We start from the raw sequence: 14781 nt of genomic DNA, 5'->3' as shown, positions 1-14781 counted from the left end.
CAAGGAATTCTGGGAGATGGAGTTCGTTAACGGTGCTGAGAACTATTAGGAGGCTTGTGTTCTCCTTAGAGAGTTGCAATTCCCATAGTGCTTTACCAATCAGTCCCTCTTCACATGGAACTCTTGAGAATTGTAGCTTTGTGAAAGCAATAGGGAGCCTTCTTACAACTCTCAGCACGCTTAACAAACTACAGCTCCCAGAATTCCTTGAGGGGAAGCCATGACAGTTCGCAGGGGCATCATAGCCCTCTGAATGTATGGTGTAAATGTGGCTGCTGATACTGCTATGTAGACATGGCTGGAATAAGCACAGGTTATCTTAAAGGGGTTTTTGTTTTAGCAGATGTGTTTACCTCATTTCTGATGGTGGTTTCTCTCCCAGTACTTTGCTCATATTGGGAATCCCTCACCTCAGTGGAGGAGGAGGTGGAAGAAAGCTTTCAGCTAGGCTCCATACACTCATGACAGGACAGCCATAGCACCCATGCAAATATAGCTGCAGAAAATATGGCCCGTAGCAAGGGGATAGCAGTGGATTTTCTTCTCATTGGTCACAAGGTGTTATATAACTTCACCTGACACATGATTATAAGGCTCGGACAGCAGCAGTAACATAATACTGTCATTGGGGCCAACGAAAATGTCACAAGATAATGAGCAAGCTTCCAAGAACGCAGAACTCTCCTTTGAGGCGAAGGTTAAGCAAGAAAGCACAGGGTGGGAAGATGCCACACTTTACCATTTGTAACAATCTGAAAATGGACTAGAGGAGGTATTGGGCAGGTTTAATTAGCCTGGCCTGAGCTAGTTGCAAACAACAAATGAATGTCTGGGTTCACCAAAGGCTACAAGAAGGAAGAAGCAATGACTAGGCTGTCGCTTTTGAAAATATCAATGGCAGCAGTTATTCTGGTCTGTTTCTGAAGCTAATCAGAACAGAAACATCTCTTATAAGGCAGACTTAACACTTATAAGAGCTCTGCCAATGAAAACTCTGGCATGGCAGCCCCCAAATTGTTTTAGCATCCCATTGTGGACACGGACCTTTGTTTTGTTTTTGTCTTTAGTAGTTGTGTGTCTGAGAGACGTTAAACAAGATCTTCAGGGAGGAGGACCCTTTTCTAGGATGGAATCCAGCAGGGGAACCTGAGGAAAACTGGGGGGTTCTGATTAGCACTGCAAACCTTGAACCACTAAAGAATTCCTGTTGGTTTCAATTGGGGTTAATTCACAGTGGACGGTGTGAGGATTGTGGTCCAATAACCTGATTCTTTACACTTGCTGCACCCAGAATGCACTGCAGCAGCCAACACGATTTTCCTCTGGACGCTACAGGGCCATTGATAGATTACACAGGTACCAATGCCTGGGCAAATTAGCAAGCCATTTCAGTTTTGCAAGCCAGTCTTTTGGCACGCAAGTTCTATTTTGGTCCAATTGCTTTGTACCTTGTACATCTCAAGCTTGCTGTGGGGTCTCTTGTTCTCTGTGCTCTACTGCTCAATGTGCTATCATCAGTCTCTTTTCTTTTCAAAGAAAAATGGAGAATTATTAGGGGCCCGCAAGTGTTTTTCCTAGTGGATTCAAATTAATTTAGCGGAGTTTCCTTTCAGCAGTGAGCATGTGGGAATTCTGCTGGCATGGGCATGTGATGATAATGAAATGTCACTATTATGGGATGAGCAGGCTGCAGAGCTCAGGGCCTACTCCAGGTGGCAAAAACCACAGCCTTCCACGAACCCCCCAGGGGATGCTGATGCAACGCAACCAGAAAGCCTGTGAATGGCAAATAGCGCGGCTCCCTGTGTGCTAGGCAGCTGGAGGAACTTTCTTCCAGTGTTCCTGCCTGCCTGCCAGCTGCTCTCTTAATCCCTGAGGTCTCTTTCAAAGTAGGCAAAGGGAACAGGAAGCTTCCTGACAACAGAGTCGAGCCATTGTTCCATCTAGCTCAGTATTGTTCACGTTGACTAGCAAGCAGAGCCCCAGGATTTCAGGCTTTCTTCCAGCCCTATGTGGAGATAGAACCTGGACCTTCTGCATGCCAAGCAGGTGTTCTGCCCAAGAGCGACAGTGCTTGCCTAAAGGGTTGCAGCCAGAAAATAAATATGCTGATGGCCCCAGAAGAAGAAGAAACTGCATCTGCCAAAATGTATCCCCCCCCCTAAAAAATGAAGGGGCACTGTTATTCCTTGTCAATCCTATTATGCCCACCGGGACTATTTGGGGAACATGGGTGAGGGGGATATAAATTGAATTATTAATAACAATAAACCCAAAACTCCCTTCTGCGTTTTTCTGAATGACTCTCAAGAGGAATACACATGCAATGTGTTTATAAATATGTAAGCGAGTCTTTGCACACTTTTTCCCCGAAACGCCAGAATTACGGCTCTTTCTGATAAAGAATGCTTAACGAACATGCCAGAATCCCCTAGCTCAGTGGAACAGGCTGTGTTTTTTTTGTGTGTGGGAAAATTGCCGTGGTAATTGCCCTGGGACAGAGTCCTTTCTGAAACCTCGCATAGCTGCTGCCAGTCAGTGAGAGCATACTGAGCTAGGTGGAACAATGATCTGATGAGGAATGTGTTTAAAAGTAACATTAAGTAAAGCATTCAGCGTATAACATTCACATTCAGAGACATATCACACATGACATAGACCTTTGACCCCTCCTGTGCATATAAAACCTATGCATATAAAACCTACTCATTAAGCTGGCAACACTTCATAAAACATGTATAAGTCCATTCATTCTTAGATGCTTCTCATTTGAATAAAGCTATTTTTCCCTGTCTTCCAAAACAAAAATCAGCTTAGCGCTACCAGATCTCATTTTAATTAAAGCAGTTAATTTGTTCGTTTTCTGACACAGAGGGGTGTGCATTACATTGGGTTCTCCCCCCCCCACCCCAGTTATTTGCTAATATCATTTTAGCACCCTCTAGAAGATTACAAGCCAAATTCCTATTTACTTTCCTGACACAGTCTCTCGGGCTGTTTAAGATGCCACTTTGTGAAGCGTAAGACAAAGAATGCCTGCTGTGTTGCCTTCCATTATTTATAATCTCTCTCTACCCCACACAACCTCTGGTTGTTACATCACCGCAAAATGTGGAGAGAGGAAAAAACCTACGGACCCAACACACCCTTACTGAGCATTTCTCTTACTGGTAGTCACATGTTACATAGGTCTAGTCCTTAAAATATAACTATTTTGGAAATATGCAATACAATACAGCTGGAATTGGGTGCTGATTCCCGTTGACTGTAGACTTGCTGAGAAAGCTACCGTATTTTTTGCACCATAACACTCACTTTTTTCCTCCTAAAAAGTAAGGGGAAATGTCTGTGCGTGTTATGGAGGGAATGCCTACGGGTGGCATGCCTACGGATTTCCCTCCTCTAAAAACTGCGTGCGTGTTATGGTCGGGTGCGTGTTATAGAGCGAAAAATACGGGGTAGGTTCTCTGCCACGTATGTCAAATGGCTCTTATGCTAAGGTTACCAGATTTTTTTTAGTGAATCCGGGGACACTTTTCAACTTCAATGGATTTTGTATGGGGACTGATGTGTAAATCCGGGGACTGTCTAGTAACCTTACCTTATGCAAATTGCAAAAAGAATGGAAAATGGAGAAACTAGTTCTCAAAAGTGCCAACACTTAAAATATATATATTTTATATATATATTTTAATATATTTAATATATATATTAAAATATATATAATTTTTTATTGAAATATTTTCATGGATAACAAAGGTACATACAATATCTCTGTTTCGAATTCATAGAGTCCTTTCTACAGGACGATTACATTCGATGTGAGAGACTGCTGTCATAGGCATTGTGAGGGGGCAGGGGCGGCAGAGAGATAAACATAGTGTTTTTATTGCATTTCCCTAAAAATTCCTTCAGGACAGCTCACAAGAACAATACATATACAATAGCAACAGCAGCAACAATATCATCACAAAAAAACCGCAACACAAATATCGATACCAAAATCAGCATTGGACAAATCTTAACTTAAAAGCATAGGGAAGGTCTGTTTCATTAAAACAGCATTTGGTGTCTGTTGAAAGCCAATTTTCTCAGGTGCCTGTTTCATATTATGGGCGCCACCACCAGAAAGACCGTCTCTTACACCAGAGGTAGGCAACATGCTGCTCTTCAGATGCTGTGGACTACAGCAAGATCGCTCAAACTATCCCAAACTAGCACAGTGTTCTTCAACCTTGGGTCCCTGGATGTTGCTGGACTACAACCCCCATCATCCTGAGCCAGTTTAGTCAATAGTCAAGGATGATGTGTGTTGTAGTCCATCAACATCCGGGAACCCAAGGTCGAAGGTCATTACTTATGTCAGCGTATGAAGATTTTTGAAGTTATGCTTTATATATAATGGTATTAGTAGATCTTTCATGGCTAAACTGTAGACATGTCCTCCTGTTATTAAACAAAGCAGGAGTTTGATCAGGGTTCTGTAGTATTGTCCTATGTAGGCCTTCAACCTAGTTCTACTGTGGTTGGCAGCCTCATTCTCTGTGACAAATGCTGTAGAATCTTATAGGGGAAGGATCTGTAGATAAGTCCAATCATGGTGGTTGTGAGGAAGGAGTGGGGAAACACCTCTTCATTTTCTCTCTCCTTACTGCTCAGGCTCAGTAAGGAAGACAGCCAACTTCTTAAAGCACCTTCGGCTGAGAGATACCCTCCCCCCCGTTTATTACATCTGGCTTGAGCACCTCCATGAGCCTGGCTGAATTATATCCATATTAACACAACTCGCCAGAGCCTTGGGCTGTTTTTGTCTGAAATGGCTCGGGAATGGCTTCCAGTGCCCGTTTGTAATGCTGGCTCATTTGGTATGTTCTTCTTAGAAATCCCTTCCTCTATCGGGGCCAATTCAGACATCCTTCAAATGGCTTCAGAGAAGCAATTGCTGTGAGCATGCTATGTATCCCCCCCACAGTGCATTTCTGGTGTACAGCATCTTGAGAGAAAGCAGGCACCAATAGTAGTTAGAAGGCTTTGCATAGTCCCTGCTCAGTGATACCGAAGCAGGCAATTTAGTGGACGCCTTTTGTAATTGCCCAATTAACACAGTCGTAATGCATCTAATAACAAAGCTTGTCCACTCTCGGTTCACTATTAACTTGGGTACCACTTCGTACTTGTATATCTTCCCTCCAATAACCCATAATAACTTTGGGAAATGGCTAGTTTGACTTCACGTTTAAGACGCCCTGGAGCCACTGTTAACTTTAAAAATGGAAGATCCATCATCACTGATTTCCCACTTCATGTCTAGTTGTGTGCTCAGTGCCCTGGCTTGGAAAGCTATGACCTCAATATAACTAGAACTCTCTCCAGTGCCAATTGCTTTGTAATCAAACATCTTCTGCCACAATCACTTGCCTCTCAGCATCAAAAAGTAAATGGCCATGAACTCAACTTACGATACCTAAGGAAGTTTCTGTTGTCCCGATTCAGCAGCAGAGCTCTGTAGTAGTAGAAGTGATTCTGCTTAGCCATCTCCTCCTCTACCAGCACAAAAGCAGTCCTTTGAAACAGGCACTTGCCTTGTTGCCTATAGCAATTAAAATGGTCTCCAGGCAACCAGCCAAGAGATGCTTTGGTAAATGGGAAAGGGTTGGTTTATTGTCTTTTTCTCTATTGCTGCTGAAGTGCTACAAATGAAACTAGGCAGCAACACTTTTTTTATGGGGTAGTAACTGTTGTGAAATCACTTGCAAGGCTGCACAAAAAAAGAAAAGGTTGGATGTGGAAAGACAATGCAGAGGACTGTGACAATATTGATCATTGTAGAGGAGGAGGAAGCCTGTCCCTTCCAAGCGAAGGTACACCACTTCTTGCTTTTCCTTTTGGCTCCCGAAGCAAATGCGTATATATGCATTGGGGTAAAGTAGATTGCCTCTGGACAGCAAAGATGGCACGCTCTTTGTCATTAGTTTGCACCTGTAGGCAATCCTGGAAATGGGAAGGAAGCTTTCCTTCCCTAAACCAGGGATGAGGAATTTTTGGCCCTCCACATGTTGATGGACTACAACTCCCATCATCCCTGACTGACCACTGGCCATGCTGGCTGCGGCTGATGGGAGTTGTAGTCCTGCAACACCTGAGGCGGCCACAGGTCTCTCACCCCTGCCCATAACAAATGAATGCCTTAAACCCTTAGGCCCTTGTTCCTCAAAATTGTTGTTGTTTAGTCGTTCAGTCGTGTCTGACTCTTTGTGACCCCATGGACCAGAGCATGCCAGGCACTCCTGTCTTCCACTGCCTCCCGCAGATTGGTCAAACTTATGCTGGTAGCTTCGAGAACACTGTCCAACCATCTCGTCCTCTGTCGTCCCCTTCTCCTTGTGCCCTCCATCTTTCCCAACATCAGGGTCTTTTCCAGGGAGTCTTCTCTTCTCTTGAAGTTCCTCAAAAGACCTCCACATATTTCCCAGTCCCTCACAAATAAGTGTTACTTTCCCCTTATGGTGACAGGTATGCCTTTGGGTGCCAGGTGGTGGTAAGCAACAGTGAAGCAACACAGTAATAGTAACAGTATTAGTAGTAATAGAATTTATTGTTTGTATCCCACCCACCTGACTAGGTTGCCCCAGCCACTCTGGGCAACTTCCAGCATATAGAGAAACATAATAAAACACCTGACATTTAAAACTTTCCTCAGTAGCGGGACATCTGCTTTGCATGGCAGAAGGTCCTAGGTTCAATTTCCAGTATTTCCAGGTCAGGCTGGGAAAGAAGCCTTCTAGAAGAGCTGCTGCCCATCAGTGTAGACAATATTGAGGTCAATGGACTTGATGTTCTATTAAAGCCTGATTATTGCCTGCCACCAACTAGAAAATCTGCTGTTTGTGGGCTTCTTAGAGGCACCTGACTAGTTACAGTGGGAAATAGGACCCCGTTTTAGTTGGACCCCTTGGTCTAATCCGGCAGATCTCTTCTTGGGCTCAGGGTTCCACCAAGTGACAATAGTGTGTGATTGGCAATTCCTGTGATGCAGTCAAATGCACACATTCAAAGAGGTGACTTTCTGTCTACCCCTTCCTTCCCTAAGTTGATGCATTCCAGATGTTTGTCTCGAGAATTTCCATCAGCCACAGACAACATACTGCACAGCTGCACTGGCTAGAGCTGATGGGAATCGTAGTCCAAAACATCTGGAGTGCACCAGGTTGGGAAAGGCTGGTCTTTGTTGTTGTTTAGTCGTTTAGTTGTGTCCGCCTCTTCGTGACGCCATGGACCAGAGCACGCCAGGCACTCCTGTCTTCCACTGCCTCCCGCAGTTTGGTCAGACTAAAGTTGGTAGCTTCGAGAACACTGTCCAACCATCTCGTCCTCTGTCATCCCCTTCTCCTTGTGCCCTCAATCTTTCCCAACATCAGGTCTTTTCCAGGGAGTCTTCTATTCTCATGAGGTGGCCAAAGTACTGGAGTCTCAGCTTCAGGATCTGTCCTGGTCTACACTTTAACAAAACAAAGGTAGGGAGGAAATCTCAGTGGTTTCCAATGAGTGGCCTTCCCAGATCAGCAGGCGTCATGAGCAGGCAAGCTAATGTATCTGCCTCCCAGAGCTGTGAGTGCTAAGAAGAGGGAAGAGGTGAGAAAAGTCAAGAGGAATTCAAGTTTCCCTGGCCTGAGTTGCCAAAAACTGCATTAAGCTGCAATATTGATAACTGAGGGCTGATCTAATGATCTCGGAGCCTTCCCCTTCCAAGATTAGAACTGATCAGGGGAGGCACTGGAGTTCGGAATGCCGTTGCCATTCGTCTTTATACTGATGAAAATTGCTTTAGTTCCTCTACTTCCATCAGCATAAGAGCTTTGAGTGCCAAGGCTGCGTTTTCATGAACAAATGCAAGCAGTTCACCTTTGGCGTAATTGAACAAAGAGGACCGCATACGTTCCTTTATCTAGGTTTGTTGGGTAATCTGAAGTGGGAGAGAGAAAACTGATAATATTTGCAGAATAGCAAATATTCAGTTCCATGCACATGATTATGATTAAGGCTTAAACACAGTTAGGCGTGCTTAAGCCAATTGAGTTAGTGAGCTGTCCCTTATCAGTGATTGGGTTGCTATGATGGCACAGGTTCTTAAAACATTAGAGACCAAAACACTGCCCCTTAACTGAGCTTATGTGATGCTATGGAATGTTTACAGATACTCTTACTGCCGAGATGGAAAATTCAACCTGAAAGGGCCACATGGGGAGAATGGACTGAATTGGAGTGATTCAGAGCCAAACTTCCATTGGTTTGAGCACAATCATTAGAGACCTGAAAGAATCTTACTAAATTCGGCGTTTGTCTGGTCCAATTTGCAGCTAGCTAGCAAACTGGCCATTATATCTCATCTGACAGACAAATCTGTCCCCTGCTCTGATTTTATTTTGCTTATTTTCAGAATTTATATGACGGCCTTCAATAAATCTTTCTGAGGTGGTTTATGAGGGAGAAAGCATTGCATTGTAAAACCACAAAAGGCAAGTTATAAAACAGAAACGATAATAACATTAAAATTTGCAGATGTTAGAAGGGGAACTAGAAAGGTTTTCGCCTGGTGCAGAAAATTTGTTAATATCAGCAACAGGTGAGCTTCTCTGGAGAAGGCAGGGTAGCATATGCAAGAAGGCCCTTTCTGTACCAGTCCTTTTATTTAAAATCAGAATTTAGGTTCAACAGCATGCTTTTCCAAAACAGAAATTATTTACAACCCAGCCATGATGCATGTTTGTGTGGAAGTAAGCCTCAGTGAATTCAAAGGGACGTACCCTAGCAAATACATAGTATTGCAACCACATTGAATCCATTTTAGCTGTGTACATGACACTATAGTAGCTAGAATGGCAGGGGAAGTTGGATCCAGACTTAAGTTCCTTTCAGATATGAAGCTTGGCGGGTGTTTTTGGTAAGTCACCAGCTCTCGCTGTAACTTAAGGGAGAGTTTGTGAAGCTAATTCAGCTCGGAGTAAGAAAGCAAGGCAAGATTTAAATATAAGTAAAAAACAAGCTGATGTTTCCTGTGTGGCTTTTCGTCATTCTTTACATGGAGGTTTCTGCTAATATTTTTTGTCGGGTGCCCCCCCCCCCCAATAACAGAAATGAGTACTATCTTTTGCAATGACTAAAGAACCAGGGTTGTGTAATTGTGTTGTTGCCTCTGATGTTTTTTGCTGCTTGTTTCTGTCCCCCACACCCCATTTTCACTTTGCTAAAAATGACAGCATGCTAACAGCACAATAGGGCTACTAGAAGTAAGTCTGAATTGAATCCAGTGGGGCTTGCTCATTTGGTAAGTAGGTTTAAGACTGCAGCCTCTGTTTATTTTTTGTTTTTCTCTCTGTGTGTAACCAAGAAAGTGAAATCGAATCACTCCTGAGTGTGCATCAACTAAACACGTGAACTGTCCCCTTAGAAAAGCATTGTGATCTGAGCATCTGGGAGGAAATGAAATGGGTAGTAAATAAGCAGACATGTCTTCTGCTTTTTAACTTTTCTTCAGTTTCTTCCAGTGGTGGTGCAGCACTTAACAATGCTCCCTGTGTAGCATTTGATCAGTGGTGGCTGTTGGAAATACACAAGTCCTGTGTGGCCGTGTGTGTGTGTAGGTGGGAGTGAGTGAGTGAAATCTACCCAAAGGATGCCTTAGGACCAAACTAGATTCAGTAACAAACGTTTCTTTGCAGCATGCATGTTAAAATTGCTCCCCTGAAGCTGCTGTTTGTATTGGGAAGAAAGCTCCCATGGGCACCAATTTTGTGTTTTTATATTGTCAATGACCCTGTGATCCTCAGATGGAAGGCAGTATAGAAAACAGAATTAATAATAATAATAATAATAACTTTCATTCTAAAGGAATTTGCAGCTTTGAAGGAGCCATTTTGAACTTTCCAAAGAAAGTGCTAAACTCGTGTGTCCCAACCTCACAGCGGCTTTTTGCATTTTCTAGAACGTGCTGTTCAAATGTAAATGCACATTTGATACTGTGTCTACTTTGATCCTGAAGGCCCAGATTTTCCAAAGCAGCCACGAAAGATTTCAGAGCATAGAGATGGGCCAATAACATAGGCCCCTGGTCATCATACATGTTCGTAAGATGGTGTGTAAAGTTTCTGAATTCATGTTTTGCTTAATGTACGTGCAAATGCCTATTCCTACATGTAGAAACACCACCCCTACTGACCTAAATAGGGAACTGGGCACTTTAAAAAATGTCTGTATGTGTAAAGTGTTTAACCACCTTTTGTGTAGCTCGGTTTTGAAGAAAGACTTGAAACCAGTTGTTTTGCCCCATTCCTTTCAAGCCAAGAGACTACAGTGCAATACATCAGATCACACCTCATGCTGGCTCCAAGAGAAACACAATGATGGACATGAATACATTAGCCATGAACATCAGAGCCATCGTCTTCCATTCTTAAGAAGCAAATGGGGTCATTCATGGTCCAGACTTTGCTCATTGTTGTGAGAAGAAATTGTTGAAGAAGGATGCTACAGATACTTGAATACAGGAGTACCCATTTGCTCCTCAATATCGCCGGGTAGCAAAATGTACTTGATATTAGATGCCAGTTAAATATGCTAAGGAAAACTGTTATGCAACAAGATCATCAAAAAGCATGTACAATAGTAATTTTATATTTATGCATGGGATACATATGGTATATTTTATTAAAGATCTTAGTGACCCATCATCGGATATCATTTTCTTGTTCGTCTCCACTTTTACACTGGGAAAACTTTGGAAGTTCTGTTGGTTGGCATGTTGGAAGCATTTCAAAATCCCGTTGCGCAGTTCTTTCGTTCAGAATGCCCAAAATGTCACAAAACTATGAGCAAGATTTTTAGTTGTCCAAAATCTTCCATTAAGCCGAATGTTGAGGGCAAAAGGGTGTGGATGGGGGAAGGAAAGGGAGAAAATCCTGGGCTGATGTCCACAGTGGAGGAGAGAACAGACTTACAGAGCAATCATATGCATATTTAGGCAGAAGAAATCCTGTTGAGTTTAGGAAGGTATAGTCACAAATAAGTGTGATTAGGATTGCAGCCCTATTTGGATGGTGGCCTATTATGGGGATCTGCTGGCCTCAGACCCAGCCAGCAAGATGTCAGGTATAATGAGAGCTGTAATTAAACATCTGGCGGGCCCCATCCCTGCTGTAAGCACTCTGGTCTTATTTCCTTTTTAGGTCAAGGTTTATGAAAGTGAGCCTGCCATTATAATATGGACAACAGTGCCTCTTGCCCTAAGGAAGCATTATCCATCTCCAAGCCTACTTAGGTCAAAAGTGGTCCTCCACATGTTGCAGAACTACAGCTCCCATCAGTCGATGGGGGTTCTGTCCTCCACTACACTTGGACACCCTTAAAAAATAGAATAAAATAGTGATTTGAACTGTCAGAACAAGGAGTGGAAGGAAATACCCAGTCCTTTGTGACCCTCACTTCCATGCTTTTAAAGAAATAACTCATCCAACTGCATTTAGTTCCAGCCTGTGGGAACCAGCTATCTCAACCTAAAATTAGAAGAACTATATTTAAATACAAAATGCTGAAACAGCTGGCTGTGGCGTAATTCTAGCCAGTTAAATAACCAGTTCACTTTATTTTAAATCCTAATAAATCGGTTTCATTTGTTGAGACATTAGGAAGAAAAGGGGGAAGGAGGGGGAAAAGATGAGTGGGGGTGGGGTCGGGTGGCAATGTTTCAATTTTACTTAATATATGTGGGGTTTTGTGTCAGCGTTGCTTGTGTAGGTTCTCTGCTGTTCCCTTGTGTTCCTTTGGTGGTGGGAGAGGTTGGGGTTTGCCTAGGGTGTGGCTGTTCATTTGTGGTTGTCTGTGGTGGTCTTTGTTTTCATGTGTGAGTGGTGTGTGTGTGTGTTTTGGATCAGATTAGCCTTATTGATTTGTAAGCTGTTGGTGGATTTTTGTTGTTGTCTTGTTGGGTTGTGTATGTGATAAAGGGGAACCATACTGGGGTGATGGCGTCTTCTTCTATTTGTCCCTGTGTCAGTTTCAGTTTATTGCTTAATTTTTCTAGTAAGGCTGTTTCCCATATTATTTGGTACTGGTGGTCCTTGCTTACTCCTGACAGGTCTCTCCACTGTCTGGTTATGATGTTTCTGGCTGCTGGGAGTAGGTGGGTTATGAGTTCTTTGTGGTGTAAGTGGGCATTGTTGTCTTGGAAGATGTTTAGTAGGGCCAATTCAGGGGTGATTTCTAATACTTGCCGGAGATCAAACCACCTCCATAAGCATAGCTGCAGGGGCAGTTTGAAGAATTGGCAACCCAGTGTTGGTATGACTTTTGTAGGCATGAGGAAGAGAAGAGAAGCTGTCTACCCTCAGTGAAACTCATAGTATTTGGTAGATGAATGAGCTCACTTTCTGCTGATCACCTCAAAGGAAGGTGCTCTCTTTTAAGTTACAGAACATTCCTCCTCTTGATATTAAATGGAATGCAATTTCAGCATCTGTCATGAAAGTCTCAATACTAATAAACACAAATAAGAAATATATCCCTTCTGGCACCGGTTTCTTTGCCGTTATTAAAAATGGATGCCTTTTAGGCATTGTGGGAATTAAAATCCATAGGTCCAGGAGATTCTAACTTGACAGAGGAGATTCAATCATCAATGCCAGTCTATCCTTTATCCCCTACAGGGGCTCTGCAAAGCACGATACAAGTAACTTCCTACCAAGAAACTGTCAAAGGAACAGAAAATGCCTCTGGTTAGAGGAACTGATTTCTTGAAAGTGAAATTCCCCCCACCCACCCCCTGTGCTTATTAAATGTGGAAGCTGGCATATCTCCTGCAATACTGATTTTTCTCCATTAAAACTCTCACTTTTTGTCAATAAGGCATCTTCATATATCCATGAGAGAGGGAGGACTAGGGGTGGAGGAGAGATTTGATTCAGTTTGCATTTAAAGGAAAATCTATCAAATGTGTACTTTCTGGAACAATAGAAGAATAGAAACACATCCATCCTTCAAAATTGGAATTTTGCAATTAAGTTCTCCAAGCAATCAGTATGTGTGTGTGTGTAGGAGAGAAATGAGCATAAAAATGGCATAATTAATTAAATTTGCAGACCGCCTTTCATCCAAAGATCACAGGGCTTTTTCAGACTACAGTTCCCATCATTCCTGATCACTGGTCCTGATAGCTAGGGATGATGGGAGTTGTAGTCCTAAAACAGCAGGAGACCCAAGTTTGGGAAACCTTGTGCTGAAAGATGCAAACTGAATCCTGGAGAGAACAGCTGGATGAGCCTAGACTGATTCTGAAATGTTTTCTGTCTAGAAACTCTTGATCAGCCTCTACTCACTCCTGGCTTAAGGTCAACACTTAAGGGAAACACGCTTTAAAGCCAGGGATGGTTCCTCCAGAAGCTGTTAAGCCTGCTCCCATCACACCCATGTAGCATGGCCATCGATCAGGAATGATGGGAACTACAGTCCAGCTGCATCTGCATCCATTCTGCAGCCCTACTTTAAGGATTCCCTGCCTGCAATCTTGTGTTTTTATTTAGAACCTTGTCAACTTTAATTCCACACTCTTTTAAGTTCCCTGGGTCCCTCTTGCCACAAGGAGAATATATGCTTCACTCCAAAGCCTTGATGCCACTGAGCGGGCAGGTGTTTCATACATTTTACATTATTGTTTTTCTAAAGATCCATTACCACGCCGTCTTCCAGTCACAGAAGCTGCAATTCTGGACCCTGCACTTTTAATACAGAACCACGGTGCTGTGTTAAGGCTTTGCACTGTGAAACCAAGCAGAGTTCAAGAAAGGCAGAGCTCTTTTCAGAGACCCTTAAAAGACTCCTCTGCTCCAGTAAGAACCACTGGGTTGATAGACACAGGGCTTCTTGTCCCCCATGGTCATTTCTTTTGCTGTCCCTTCCCCCTACCATGCACTTGTACAGAAGCCAGAGATGTATAGGAGAATGAATTGCAGTCTGGTCAAGCCAAATGGTAGTTGGCTGGCTCCATTTTCAATAACGTATTAAGCACTGATCTGCACAATTGCTGTGGGCTTTAAAAAAGCAAATCTAGCCCAGGGAGGGGGGGTATTTTTCAATTCTCAATCCCTCATGGGGAAACCTTCCATGCATGCCAGTGGTAGGTAGGGTCAGAGGCAAAAAGGGTTTGCAGGAACAGATGTGACTCTTAACTTTGTATAGTAAGCTACAATGTTGTTGTCATTTAGTCGTGTCCGGCTCTTCATGGCCCCATGGACCAGAGCATGCCAGGCACTCCTGTGTTCCTCTGCCTCCTGGAGTTTGTGTCAGCATCACCCTTGAGCCAGTGCCACTAACTGGACTCATACACTTCAGCCCCGACTGGGCTAGGTGAGCTGGGTAGCACTTCCAGAGACCACCTTCTGCACAGGAACAGGTCAAAGTGCTGTGGACTCGCAGCTTAGAGTTGTGAGCACCGGATTCACTCCAACAAGAAGACAGTCGTCGCACAGCAGAGTCTAGCAGAGTATAAACGACTCGGAGAGCAGCTCTGTAGAATATCTTCTTTATTCTATCTACAACTATTATACACAACTATATACAGAGCTAAATAGGTCTAAGCATAAATGAATGCTGCACTGCACTGAGTGTCTGCAGCTGCTTTTAGCAGCAACCTTATCTCTGCACACAATCTCTAACACTCAGTCTCTCTCTCTCCGACACACTGACTGACTGATGTGGTGCTGGAGCTGAATAAGTAGAGAGCAGAACACGCCC

General features: G+C 43.4%; 1 protein-coding gene across 2 annotated transcripts in view; it reads left to right on the top strand.

Annotated features, from left to right (window-relative positions):
- The window catches only part of KCNS1 (potassium voltage-gated channel modifier subfamily S member 1), a 66560-nt gene that overhangs the window by 32443 nt on the left and 19336 nt on the right, over positions 1-14781 (top strand). The window contains exon 5 of one of the 2 annotated variants that reach the window (XR_014169739.1): positions 8438-11488. The exons of the other annotated variant lie outside the window; for it this stretch is intronic. The gene's annotated coding sequence lies outside the window, so the exon portion shown is untranslated. Of the gene's footprint in view, positions 1-8437; positions 11489-14781 lie in introns of those variants that run through there. 2 annotated transcript variants of the gene reach the window in all.

The sequence above is a fragment of the Podarcis melisellensis genome (genome assembly GCF_964234715.1).
Source record: "Podarcis melisellensis genome assembly, chromosome: 6".
NCBI lineage: Eukaryota > Metazoa > Chordata > Lepidosauria > Squamata > Lacertidae > Podarcis > Podarcis melisellensis.
The sequence above is the reverse complement of the archived record's forward strand: the minus strand, read 5'-3'. Positions and strand labels throughout refer to the sequence as shown.